We start from the raw sequence: 14,024 nt of genomic DNA, 5'->3' as shown, positions 1-14,024 counted from the left end.
GTTCTTTATCATGAAAAAAAAAAAAAAATGCAGTTCTTGTACAAACTGACCCTCTATTTAAAAACACATGGAAGATGTTTTAGAAGGCCATTTTGTGGCATGTAAAATATCTATTCCTGCAGAGAGCATACTACAGCCTTGAGATCAGATGACAATTAAAAAACCCTATTGATACCCTCTTATACCTTATACATGCAGTACCTAGCACTGTGGCTGAGTCCAGGAACCTCATTAACAGTAACAGACAGAAGGAAACACCTTCCAGATTTTCTTCCTTCCAGATGTTAATCTAATTTCCACCTGCTAACTAGGGATGATGAGAATTCACTGACCTGAAAGAGTGAGTAGTTACAAGCTAAAAACAGAAAACGCAGAGTCACTGTTTCATCTCAAATATATTTCTTCGTATGCATTTCATTGCTCATTTTAAACCACATTTTTCTGGACTAATATAACAAATATTCTTGGCTTTCCACATGGGGTATAATGTACTCTGAGTTAACAATACATATAATCTTTTCCTCACCCAATATAGTTTCGTAATGATTTCATGCCATGAGGAACTTCTTGAATACTAATTTCTAAGCAGTTGCCTTGACAGGTTGGGATAGGGAATCTTCTGCATTTATTCATTCTGTACTACATAAAATGCTTGAGTGGTTGCAGCTGTATATCTTGCCTACAATGGACCTAATTTAAATTTCTCTTACATTGATTTAACTGCACTGGAATCAATAGAATTCCTCTTGATTTTCATTACTGTAGTCTAAGAGACAGGGATTAGGCTCAGTATGTTGAATGCAGAAACTTTGGTTATTGTTTAAAAGAACTGCAAGTAAAGTCTAGTGAAAGGAATGTAATTAGTGTCATTCCAGGCTGACATTCTCTTTTATTCAGTTCTCCATTTTTTTTTGTTTCAGACCAGCCTATAGCTGAGGGTTATGGCTCGGATTGTTTTGTAGTACTAAACAGCCAAAGAGAGGAAAGCAAGAAAAACTAACTGTAAAAGAGCCCTGCAACTCCACTGAAATTAACTGAGCTGAACAGATGTGAGGAATGTTAGAACTTACTTTCAGGAGGCTGTAAAAATACAGGGATATATAGCTTTCAGCTTCATGAAGACAAAAAAATAAAAATTAAATTTGGACTTGTTGTAGAGTGGCAGTCCAAATATTTTAGATTTCCCCCTAGCTCTGATCAAGATTTATGTCTCCTACTAAAATCAAATGTAACCAACACCTGTGAATATGAGAATTATGGCCTCAAAGCTCAGGCTGTAGGTAGTCTGCAGGTGAAGATTAAAGATTAAAGATACCAGCATATTAAGAAGGGCTATATCCTGTCTAAGGCAGAAAGAATAAATGAATAAAGGTCAACTGTACCTATTAAAGTTGATTATCTAATAGACAAACTTTTCTGTAAGTCCCTGGAAATTTTTGAGTGCAGAGTATTCTAATTAGGCTACAGGAAAAAAAAACAACAAAAAAGGAAAACAAAACAAAAACTAAACACAAAAACAAACACAAACAAACAAACAAACAAAAAAAACCAACCTAGAAATACATCCAGAAAATATCTTCCAATTTCTTACTCATTGCTGTTTGGCATCCCTTTGATCTTTGACTGGGAACTGAAATCAGCGCATTTCAGTATATTTGCCAGACTGTGCTCAATGCATAATGACTGTCTTTTCTGCTTCTGCTAAACTGGTAGACACATTTTGAAAATATCTCCAAGACTCTTGTCCAGCTGCAGTTTCCCTTAGAATACTGCTTGCATTAACCAGGATGAAATCCTAGCCAAGCACTATTCCAACACTGTTCTTTTTGGCTTTGTACCTTCACACTCTCTGGTTGCCTTCATGCAACACCCAGAAGCATGCAGCATAATTTCAGATTCCTGCTATAAAAACACCATTCTCAAAGGCTGCTGCAGAATCCTCACACTATTTCAAATCCTTTAAATGGAAAAGAAACACAAACAAAATAACAAGTTTGCCCTCCAGCCACATGGTGCCCAGTGGAGGCAGAAGGACAAATGCTTTAGAGTTTGGATGCAACTGAATGGTCCCTGGCCTAATGTCACTTAGTAGCCCAGATGTAGCCAGTGGGGCCAGAATTTCATTCCAATTAATGGTAATCAGGGATAGAAACAGAAAGGGAGGTGTTTCTGAGACCCTCCAAAAAAACTTATCAAATACCTGCTTTAGCTGCTATAGTAGGGTAAGACAGAAGTGGGGAAGACAGGAGGTGTATGGCAATGTCTTAGATAACATTTATTGCCTAGTTGCAAAGAGACTAGCACATTATTTGAATAAACATGCAACATGCTTTCCTGGCAATGCAAAGCACGTACAACAGAGAAAAACAAAGCAGAGCTATTCAGTAAATACAAGGATTTGTTCTGTTTGGTGAAGCGGGTCCAAAGGAGTCAAAGCTTTTCTTGTCAAGGATCAAAATCTGTTTTAAAATCCTCTACCAAAACACTATTACAAACAAAAACAGAAACATAAAAAAGAAAACAAAAAAGCATAAAAAAGAAACATACGGATTTAGAAAATTGTGGCAGGGGGAAAATTCTGGAACTTTATGGTCTGAAAAAGAATGTTTCTAAAGAGCAAACCCTTTTCATAAGGGTTCAGCTGCATCTGATACTTTGGCTGCAATAAATCTAAAGTGAATCTTCAGGATAAGAACAATTGAGATAAAAAGGTCACATTGAATAATTGTCACCTATACACTAACCAATAGAAACCCAAGAAAGCTAAAACTTACAATTAAGATTTTTTTACCTTTGGAAGGCAATGCTGTGCTGTGAGAAGCTGTGGACCAGCTCCTGCACATTGTGAGTCTGGGATGCACACAGAAATGTCTGTGTAGGAGAAAACTGCTTTTGCAAAGATGGAAAAGCCCTTAGTGACCTCTTCCAGGCACTTGGGGTCAGAACAAGCTTTGGAGGCAAGTCAGCTCTTCTGAGCAGTTTAGATGTGTCTCGAACACCATCACTTCAATCGAGCTAATAAAGTATTATTTTGAGGTGCAAAGCTATTTCACCTTAGAGAGTGCATCAGGAGTCATTCTGTCTCCTCAGTGCCATAGGCTCTGCAAATCTAGGACCTGACCAAAAAAAAAAAAAACAAAAAAAAAAACCACCAAAAAAACCCTTTAAGCCCATTCAGGATTCAATTTTGTAAAGATTTTGACACTGTCAACACTTATTCACTGAAAGGGCATTGAGAAACCTCTGAAAGTAAAGAGTGCAGGAACATAAAGGGATGAAGAAAACAGTCTTTCTTTTGAAACCTATTTGAAACTCTTAACGTATACAACTGAAAAACCTTAATTTGAAGCTTATCTTCAACAAAATAAATACTTGGAAATCTTGTCAGATTGTACTGTGTTTAAAAAATGAAGAAAAATTTCACAGTGCCCATTACAAGGTAAGAAAGAACTTAATAAATTTTGTGAGTTTTAAAAGGACTGTAAAAACTAAGATTTGAAGATAGACCATTAGACTAGTTCTACTTCTGAAGCAAGTGCAGACTGTCCTGAGTGTCTTAGTAAACAATAATTCTTACCAAAGAGCACCATATCCAGCTTGTTGATCATTGAAAATGCTTGCAATTTCCTGAAAAGTCAACATTTTTCAAGGGAAGTGTCTGAATCAAGTGAAGCTAATCTTCAGTTAAAGCAAAACCATGAGGTCAAGCCATTGAAGGCTGATGTATCCCACTGAGAAACACAATTGCACTTTTTCTGTATTTTCATTATATCCTTTTAGATAAGGACTAAATGGTATGGATTTTTAATCTTTTTTTTTTTTTTTGTTGAAACTGACCATTCAATTAATATATTATATAATAAATTTCAGGTCATTAAAATCAGGTTCTTTTAATTTCAAGTCTGTACCACAACACAGATTATGAAAGATAGATAACTAATCTTCTGACACTGAAAATTACTTATCATCATCCCTATCTTTATAATCTTTCAAGAACTTAAAAATTACCTCTAGCAAGTTTTCATGCAATGTATAAATGTCACAGATCATGGGAAATCCAAAACTGTAACTTTTTTCCCTGCTAGTACAGTGGGCAAGATATTTTTGACAATGAATGAAACTTCTGAACTACTAGGATACATTATTTTACTTAATGTTAAATCTTGGAACAAATTACTATTCAATTTGCTGATACAATCAAGTGATCTCTCCCACTGACTACACCTGATAAAATCTAGTTGTCTAATCCAGTGAGCATCTTTACTGCATTGTTGATGTTCCTGCAAAAGTTACTTTGTAATTTCCTGTATTTGGGCATTTGTTAGTGACTAAAGTGCTTCAAGAGTTTTGTTCTTAAGAGCTGAGCTAGAATTATCTTTACACATTGACTTCCACCTGACAGTCCAACATAAACAATTGAAAAACCTATGCATAAATTACTTAAACCCTATGGCAACTGTTGCTACCTTCACTGGCCCATGTAAACTCATTTTTCCACTCCTGACAGAAAATGCAAAGCTTTTCTTCTCTTGAGGGCATGTACCTAACTTGTTGATAAAATGTGACCATCACAGTCACTGTCATGCTCTTAGTTCCTGCAGGGATGTAATCTGAGAGACTAAGAGGACATTAATAGTTGGACTCGAGACTAATAACTCTGTTTCATAGCCTCTGTGCTAGCCAATAAATTCTAGATATCAAACAGAACACAATCAATGTGTAGCCAACTATAAATTCACAGCGTATTATCATCATTAAATACACAGATCATTAAGTATATATGGCAATACTTGCTGCATTTCTTTTAGATACAGAAAAGCTGTACTGAAAGTACACTTCAGATACAGCTTGGGCTTTTTTTAAGTGATAGTTAAAAGTCATTCTATATGCAGTTTTCAAATAAATGTAGGGTCCTTTTCTTTAGAAGGCACTGTACATGTGTATCACAGTTGTGCACAGCACTCAATTTTAGTCAGAAAGTTGATGAAAAACTTACATAGATTTCTATAAAAGTATTTCCAAATTCATTGCTCAGAAGTCTTTCAGTGGAAGGCGAATGCACTCAAGAATGTCTTTAGTATTCTGCTTTAAGCTGTGTTTTTCTGTCTGCATGCACTGGTGTAGGGATCTTTTTGAGTAATACTGATGAAATCCTCACTTTTCATTTCCTTGTTTTTAGATATCACTTCACATCATAACTTCTCTGAAACCCTCACCCAGTCCTTTTAATAACCCAATTGAAAACTTATTTTACTCCTTCTATGGCCATCTCACATGTCTAACCTTCCCTCTGACCATCTGCTCAGCAGCCAAGAGCTCGTGGCACACCAGGTCTTCTTCTCCACCAACGTGCCCCACTGTTCATAGACTGTTGATAAAATTTCCAGAGAGTGTTTAAGTCACCTCAGAACCAATGTCTCAGTCCAGCCAGGTGGAGCTGGATTCCTACCATGCTTTCAGCCATACTGTGAGGATTCACCCAGCCTTTGCAAGCAAAATACTTTGTGCCTGTGTACTGGAAGCATTTCTAAACCAAAAGAGCATAGATTTAAACTGGACAGAAAGAAGAAATTTTTTTACAATGAGCGTGGTGAGACACTGGAACAGGTTGCCCAGATAAGCAGTGGATGCTCCATTCCTGGAAAGGTTCAAGGTCAAGCTGCACGGGGCTTTGAACAACCTGGTCCAGTGGAAGGTGTTGCTGCCTGTGGCAGGGTGGCTGGAATTATGTGATCTTTAATACTCCCTTTCAACTCAAACCATTCCATTATTTTTTGACTTGCTGTTTAAATAAGAGACCTTTCAAACTCTTCCTCAAGTGCCATTTCCTTACCTGTGTTAAAAGTAGAAAAAGTAGAAATATATAATAGTGGTATAACATCAGGTTTCAATAAGCGTAGGCATAACATTGCAGACACAGACACAATTTCTGTTTCATGTGTGATGTGTAGTGCAGTATGTTACTTGTTTCAACTCAGCTTTGTGGCTAAGTGTCCCTAGTCTGAATTCTGATGCTACCTTAATTAGCAGTAGCATTTGTTTGCAGTGCTCTACAAAGGTCTTAATTGAACTTTCCACTTATTCATGTGAAAAAAATAAATTAAAATCCTTTAAATAAATGCCGAATTAAAAATTAAAGATAGGAGGAGCAGTCCTCTAAAAAATGGACCTAGTACAGGGTCTGCTCAAAGCCTTTAGGTACTAAATGAAGGAACACCGGATTTTCTTTTAAAAAAATCATTAAAAGGAATGATGACAGCCTTTTCCCTCCATCCTCTCCTCATGCACAGAGGTGTACTTCTACCTTACAGTATACATTTCGATCATAACTCCTGGCAAGGAGATGAGAAATGTCTCTGAGGGGGATGACACTATGCCCATCTCCTCTCCTCTCCCCTATATCTAGAAAAGTGCTCTAAACAGGACTTATGTAGGTATAATGGGAAGAACATGGAAGAAAGAGGGAAAATGGAAGAGCATGGTTGTTCTTAGCTCTTTGTGCAGTTGACAGGCATTTGTGCATCCAAAGAGTGGAGAAATCATGCAGCGAGAAGGACAGCAATTACAGGGGATGGACCTGGGGCTTCAGACCCCATTCCCTGAGGTTTGCATACATTTAACATGAGTCCATTACTGAGCTAAAAATAAAACACAGAAATGGTAACTTTGGGTCACTTTCCTCCCAGGAAAACACCCTAATAATTAAACTACATTCAGTTTGCCTCATGTCATCCTCTCTCCATGTCTGGATTTGACAGTGTCCTCAAGCATCAAAAGAGACCCAAAAAAAATGCTGTCTCCATTTCCCTGTTAGATAGAGAGACACTCACTAGCACAGGGCAGGCTTCCAGGATGACTTTAGTCCCCCCCTTTCTCTCCATGGCAGCAGCATCAAAGAACAGTAGAGAAAATTGGAGGAGGGGACAGCACATTATCTACTCTCACTTGCAGAAATCCAGCACACCCTACAATGAGAAACCTGTACGAAGCACCTTTTAGTGCCTAGTGAACATTTTGTTCCAGTTTTGAGAAAACCGGTGGACATCAACTGACAAATGTCTCTACAATTTTCAAGTTATGCACACAATAAAGAGATAAAGGTCTTAAATCTAAGGAAAATGAAGCTCTGTGAAAAAAATATCAGAGTAGCCAATAGAGACAGCTAGATTCCAAGAAAAGCTGATTGTTGCCTTGTGCCACATGTGCCATTTGCTTGACATCTAAAATTACACATATTTAGAGCTGGAAGCACTTGCTCCTTTCTGTGTGCACAGACACTGTCATGACCAGACTCAGGCTTGTATCAGGTTCCTGGAGAGAAGAAAAACCTCATGAGTGGTCATGTACACATGCTGTCTAGCATAGAGCATCAGTTGGCACATAAGCTACCTCTCTGCAAAAAGCAAGGAATTGGAGAACGGACCCTAGCTGCAGCTAAAATTAATGAGAGTAATGGAAAGAGCAGAATTTTAGTAATTCTGCTATAAAATCTAAAAGACCAGGAGAGATAAAGCCAAGAAACAACGTCTGGATTTACTGTGTGTTTTTCCAGGTTAGATAATCTTCTCTTTTAGATTTTAAAAGAGAATACTTGAAAGCTATGTTGCTTTTCAGAAATTATGGAAGGTTTAAGGACAATTAAAGATTGACGCATAGAAAAATGTTTTATCGTTCTTATCTTCATAAGTCAACAGCTATTAATAAACTGTACCGCCCTGATTAGAAAGGTTGAAAGAAACAAAGTTTCCAGTTTTCAGTTTATTCTGCAAAAGGCCCTTGTTAACAATGTTTTGTTTGCTGTGAGCACAGGAGGAAGACAAGAACAAAGTGAGGTTGTGCTAAAATTTGAAAGTATTGGTTGATGACTGATTGATTATCCTTGATTGACAACACCTCAAGGTGATTCTGCAAACCAGCAAATCCTGTGCTGGTCCCACACTGACCGATTACTAAGGTAGATGAGGTAGACAAATTGCCCACCTCTGTTTACAGACTAATAGTAGAAACCCACATTTCCAATAAAAATGTCAAAGAGTGGAAAAACAAACATATCCCCCAGCAAAGTATATTGCTAAGGTTTGCATTCCAGCAATTGAAATGTATGGATTTGTGTAAGACTAAATATTAACTTGAGCACAAAATTTTTAAAATATATTTATGACCTTTAATATGGTTTAGGTAAAAGTTATTATCTATTTCTTTTCTATTGTTATTGGTAGAGGTGATATTACTGCTGTTTTGGTTTTATCATTATTGCTCCTCTGGAACTTCTTTTCTCCTTGGGTTAAAAGAATTTTGTATTTGAGTCACTGGCTCAGTTATTAAATCCTATAAATTTTGTTCATTTTTTTCTAGTCAAATATAATATATTCTTATTTAACAAAACGAAAAGGGACATAATCTTTCAAGGAGACACCTTAGAAAAGGCTTTTTGCTTCTGGTTATCTTATGGCTAAAAGTCTCCCGAAAAACTTTTTTTTAAATATAAATATTTTTCACACCCAAGAAGATTGCTAGAACAGTAGATTATCCCATTGTGATGCTCCAGGAACTGCTGTGTGCACAGTGATCTCTGTGCAGTAGATGGGCAGCTCAAAATGTGCATTGACCAGCACTGAAAGCCTGCACTGAACTCTAGTAGCACACTGAAGTCAGCTCAAAACTCTGAGGTAAGCCCATACCGGATGCAGACTGACCTGTGCCTCACCATCACCCAAATGGCCAGGCACTCAGTTCCTCCTGACAGACCCAGTTCTGGAGCTAAAGAGCTCTATTGCCTTTGGAAAGCAGCAGGAGGCAATTTGTTTGATGACTTGATGTACATAGAAAACTTCACCAAGGTGAATTCTAGGGGTGCCTTGAAAATCACTACAAGTTCAGCTCCCAAAGCTTCTCAACACCTGAACCACATTGCAAAATGAGAGCCAAAAGACCAAAAGTATCTTTCACTGCATGAATAGACTCTTGCTAGAAAAATAATTCTATTGCACTATCTTTACAAAATTGGTTAGTAAATATGATGATGAAGCACATCTAGCAGGAAGATATGAAAAAATCAGATTTAATTAAGACATATTAGTCCCACAGTCCATTTAATTGTCAGACACAAAGGTCCAAACATGGCTCTCGAACACCAACATGAAAGGTCTCTTTGTTAACTTGAAATAAACAGTTAAAAATGTGTGAAGCTCAGTAAGTTTCAGCCAACAGGAAGATGGCTTCAGTTTGCAGACATAATACCCCGGGAGTTGCTCTCTTTGTTGCAGTTTTCCCTCTGGGAAACTTAAAATTTGGATGAACATACTCTTTGAAAAAATCCCGATTTATAGTAAACACACTGCTTCACTTCATAGCATCACCAGTGCAAGCATAGGTTGTCATTTGAACATAAGGATAGCTGGGGTAACCTGAACTGAAAACTTATTCATCCTAATAACAAAATGGTAACAGTAATCTCTAGTTGTTTTACAGTTATAATTAGATGCTTATAATTTTGTTTTAGAGTCAATCTTTAAAAGCCCATATGGGCATTATATGAGACTTCAGTTACCAGAGCCTGATTTCTTGGTCCACTGGATTGTCACTTGAGAATTAAGCCTGCTGAAAACTGAGTATTCTGGCATGCCTATTGCACAAAAATATCCAATCCTGGGCACTTTGTTCATTCTTTGAAACAGCAAATTCCACCGTTGTGTTTCCAAATAGCTGTTAGTTTCCCTTTTCCTATCTTTCTTCTTCCCTCTCATGTCATAAAATGAAGGAAGGTGAACTTAGATAATAATAAAACTTTTTATGTATCTCTTGGAATAAAAACAAACCATCTGTTTGAAGGAAGCTTTTTACTATTACTTTTCTGGTTTTCACCAGTGATTTTATTTTCTTACTTTCATTACTTTACAGTTTGTCTTATATGAAAAGAATACAGCTTATTCTTTCCTCTTATATATTCTTTTCCTTTGCTGCCTGAAAAGTATTTTTCATACATGCTACATTTCTCTTCCAGATGCACCTCTTGCCACTGTGAACAGACAACTTTTAAGGTTCAAAATCCCCTTTGAATGTCAGAAAAAGCAGCCTGCTCGGCCCTAAAAGTAGCCAGGTTCCTAAAGGTTCATAGAACCAGTAGGATAAAGAAATGAAGGCAGAGACATGGACCACCTGTGGCATTGCTAATGAAATATGGTGCTTTTCACCTCTACATTATTGATTAAAAATGAAAGTTGCTACCCTGTGATCGTTTTTCAGTGACCCATATGAAGTGTGTGGATGACCTCCATCTAGTTCCCAGTACATATTTGTCTGCCTTGTAAAAACAAACACAAAGGTTAGTGCTCCAGTTAGTACCTTCAAAAGAGGTTGACAACTGTTCTTGCCATTGCTATTGTAAATTTTTTGTCTGTGTAGTATCACTTTCTGGCTTTTCTAGTCTGGAACTTTGTTGGAGTGGGAGATTGATTTTAAAAACAACAAAAGGTTGTGAAACCACATGCTAACTTGGATGGCATAAGGAAATCTGCTTCTGTGGAAGAAGAGCTTCTGTGATATGATTTTATTCACCTCAGTCTGATGTTCTTATCCCTCACAACACCTGTTTCAGTAACTTTGAAAGACTTTAGAAGCCTCTCATTACACAGTCAACAGCTCAATGGGGATTAGCATTTCAGATCCTTTGATATAATCACTAAATTGCAGTATACAGACCATGATAGAACTACCAATATTTGCAAAAACTGGAGGAACAAAGCCCTGAGACCTCATGAATTTTCCACATTTGGCTGAGTAAAGAACATAAAATCACATCCAAGATTCTCTGGTATAGAGCCTGAAGGAAATTGCTGCCAGAATGTCTTCAGAGAATGGATATTCATGAGCACCTACATGCACCCATTACACTCAAAAGCACGTGGAAAAATGTGTTCAAAATACCACTGAAGTCTTCACAATGCCTCCCATTAGATTCAATGGAGTTCAAGGCAGACTGAGAGATACAGCACCTGTACCCCTGTAAGTGCCTTTTACATGAGTGGTCTACATGGCCCCAGGTGGATGACACTTACAATAGCACAGGAGAGAGCCAGCCTGCTTGGCAAGCCACTTATACATGGCATATTAATTAATTATTTTTGCTCCTGTGATGCAAGGACACTTTTTTGTTCTCTTCTTAGAAAATAACCCAGTAAACCTCCACAAAAAAATGTGTTTGGTGACCAAAAGATGGATTGTTTTTTTCTTTTTTTGACTGAAAGAAAAAGAGCAGTGATGGGTCTACAGGTCTGATCAATTATTGTATTCATGCTTCCCAAGAATACCAGGGTCATCCTACTACAGGAATATTCATATCAGCTCAGTGCTGCTACCACACTTGGACACACCACATTAATGCAGGATTGTACCAGTGCTTCTTTCCTTGACATTCATCTCAATTACTATCATAGGCAATTTGCATCTCCATTGGAATGCAAATTCTTAAACCCACACTTAGACCTCTCTCCCATTTAGTGTCAAGACACTTACCCAGAAGCTGAACAGTAGGTTATATTGACATCAAAAGGAAGAAATCCAGCAGTCCCAAAAGCAAAACATTAACAGGATTTTATAGAAAATTTCAGAGAGTAAGAAGTAGATAAGAAACAAGGAGTGCAAGTGATATGGTTTAGAAACAAAATATTGAAAAAACATATTTCATAAATAATTACATTTTACAGACTAGTGGCATCTGGTAAGAGTGACTTTTATGGTAAGAGATTATTTCTCAGATATCACCAAGACAGGCTTTTCTCCTTTCATTTGAGGAATAATTCTTCAGTCTATTTCATGTCTGAATTTATTAAAAATTTGTAAAACCCACTAAATCCACATTAAAGCTGATTTAGTACTTCAGGGTTTCAAGACTAGAAAATTCCTATAAGGCATTCCAATAAGATTGGTTTGCATTCACTCAGCTTTGCTTTGATGCACCCAGCTCTGTGAGATTTTTACAGTTTTTTCCTTGGGCTGGGATAGGAAACATGTTTTGGTGAAGAAGCTCTAGCTGCCACATGGATACTGTACCAAACATGTAACACATGTATTTTCCCCAGTGTTTCCTCTGGGCAAGGGAGAAGGTTTTAAAAGTCACTTTTACAAGCAGAATATTTTTCTTTTTAATTTATGCTTGTTTTTCTTCTCCCTGTATTAGATGATGTCGTGGTTTGACACGGAAAAAGAATTTTTCCGGAAGGAAGAAGTCAATTTGGACATTGACCAATTGAAGGTAGACACGCCTCTGAGAACACAGAGGGGTTAAAAGCAGAATTCCCAGGAGAACTCGCTCTTGGGTTCCGGTCAGTGGTCAGTGCAGGACTCTCCCCTGCCCGGCGACGAGCTGGGTGGGGGAGGGGAGAAGCCATGTGGCCTTCGGAGGTAGGCCCAAGGGTGGAGGGACTGGAACCGGCTGGCCCCCTGCAGATGGAAGGGTGGAGAAATCTGGGATGTCTCCATTCCCCCCAGAGTCTCTCTCTCCCAAAAGAGAAAAAGAGACGGTGGTGGTTTTATCAGCAGTTCACCGCGGGGAAGGAGAAGAGCGGGGGGGGCCGCAAAGTGCCCAGCCGCCTGTGGGAGCTGGAGCCTGGGCAGCAAGCCATCTCTGGGAGTTGGGACTTTTAACCCTTCCTGAGAAATGAAAGCTTTGTGAAATTTTTCTCCTCCTTGGTTTGAAAAGAGAGGAAGAGAGACAGCCTGGGACCTGGGATGTTGGAAGGAGAAATTCTAGGTGGGAGGAGACGATGGAGTGGCTTTTGGCTGGACTTTTTCTTGGTAGCCACAGACTGAACTGATCTTCTCCTCCAAAGAGAGACTGTATTTTAGGAGGATGCTGGTGAGCCAAAGAGACCATGCTTCAGCTGGGAAAAGACAGAAGTGGAGTAAACAGAGAAAAGTTAAGGAGGTTTGTGGTGGTGACCCCTGTCTTCAGAGAGGAAGAAGAGAAGAAGATCTCTGTTCGTGGATCCTCGGCTCCAGGGGAAAATGGGGGGGACTGTTGGTCCCAAAAAGGAAAAACGGAACTGTTGTTTTTTCCCCCTCTTGGCAGGGCATCCTTGAAAGGAAAAAATCCTAAAAGCAGTCTGTCCATCCATGCATTGGTGGTGAGAGCACTGTGCATGGAAAGGAGAGGGTCACCACTGGCAAACTTTTTCCTCCGGGCGGTGCCATGTGGTGACATGGAAGCACAGGATGTGGCAGCTGTGTTTCTTGGGGGGTCTGTGGCACAAGAGAGACTCCTCTCTCCCTGCAGATGGACTGGGTGTTGATTATCTGGAGGGTGGAAACCTGACTGGGGTCCAGATTGTGTCTCACTGTGGTTTGTTGGAGTTGGGTGGTGGGAGGAGGAATGCTTTGGAAGGTTTTAATTTTGAATTGTGTGTGTTTTCTTTCTTCTTTTTTTTCCCCCTCTTTTATAGTAGCATAGTGGTAGTAGTTTAATAAAGTTTTTTTCTTGTTATTAAGCTTGGGCCTGCTTTGCTCTGTTCTCAATCGCATTTTACAGCATTCAGTTGAGAGATTGCATTTTCATGGGGGGCACTGGCATTGTGCCAGTGTCAAACCATGACAGATGACAGTACTGAATTCAAGATCTAATGGTTTATGTTAATTTTTGACAAGGATCTAATTAATTGTTTGTTGATGCCCCCATTTTTTTCCAAGCTGTTCACAGATTATTCTCAGTCATACTCTTTGCCCACTTCCAGTATAACTGGTTTGCTGGGGATGTGAGGACTGCATATGGGCTCCAAAGGCAAGTAAGCTAATGAGAAGAAGAAATCCAGTTTTTGAACTAATGACAACTAGGTGGCAAGCTGTAGAGGGACAAGTTCCCCCGAAGCCCAGGCTGTAGTCTTTTTTGGTTTTATGCCCTTTGTCATAGGGGATATAGACAACAAAATAAGCACAAGAATGACCTAAGTGTATTCCACTCCAGTTTTCACTCCATCTAATATTTCCAAACAGTCAGCATGACCCAACTGAAATTTTTGCTTGTGGCTGCT

At 38.6% G+C, this 14,024-nt stretch overlaps 2 long non-coding RNA genes across 4 annotated transcripts in view; one reads left to right on the top strand and one right to left on the bottom strand.

The window, feature by feature from the left end:
* Nucleotides 1-14,024, bottom strand: part of LOC140683751 (uncharacterized) — a 218,360-nt gene that overhangs the window by 166,358 nt on the left and 37,978 nt on the right. The window lies entirely within an intron of this gene.
* Nucleotides 4,244-13,484, top strand: LOC140683750 (uncharacterized). Its single transcript, XR_012055145.1, has 2 exons — nt 4,244-12,402; nt 13,070-13,484. It is a non-coding gene; the product is annotated as an uncharacterized lncRNA (long non-coding RNA).

This window comes from Taeniopygia guttata, chromosome 3 (assembly GCF_048771995.1).
Source record: "Taeniopygia guttata chromosome 3, bTaeGut7.mat, whole genome shotgun sequence".
NCBI classification, from domain to species: Eukaryota; Metazoa; Chordata; class Aves; order Passeriformes; family Estrildidae; genus Taeniopygia; species Taeniopygia guttata.
This window is presented reverse-complemented; position numbering and strand designations above follow the sequence as displayed.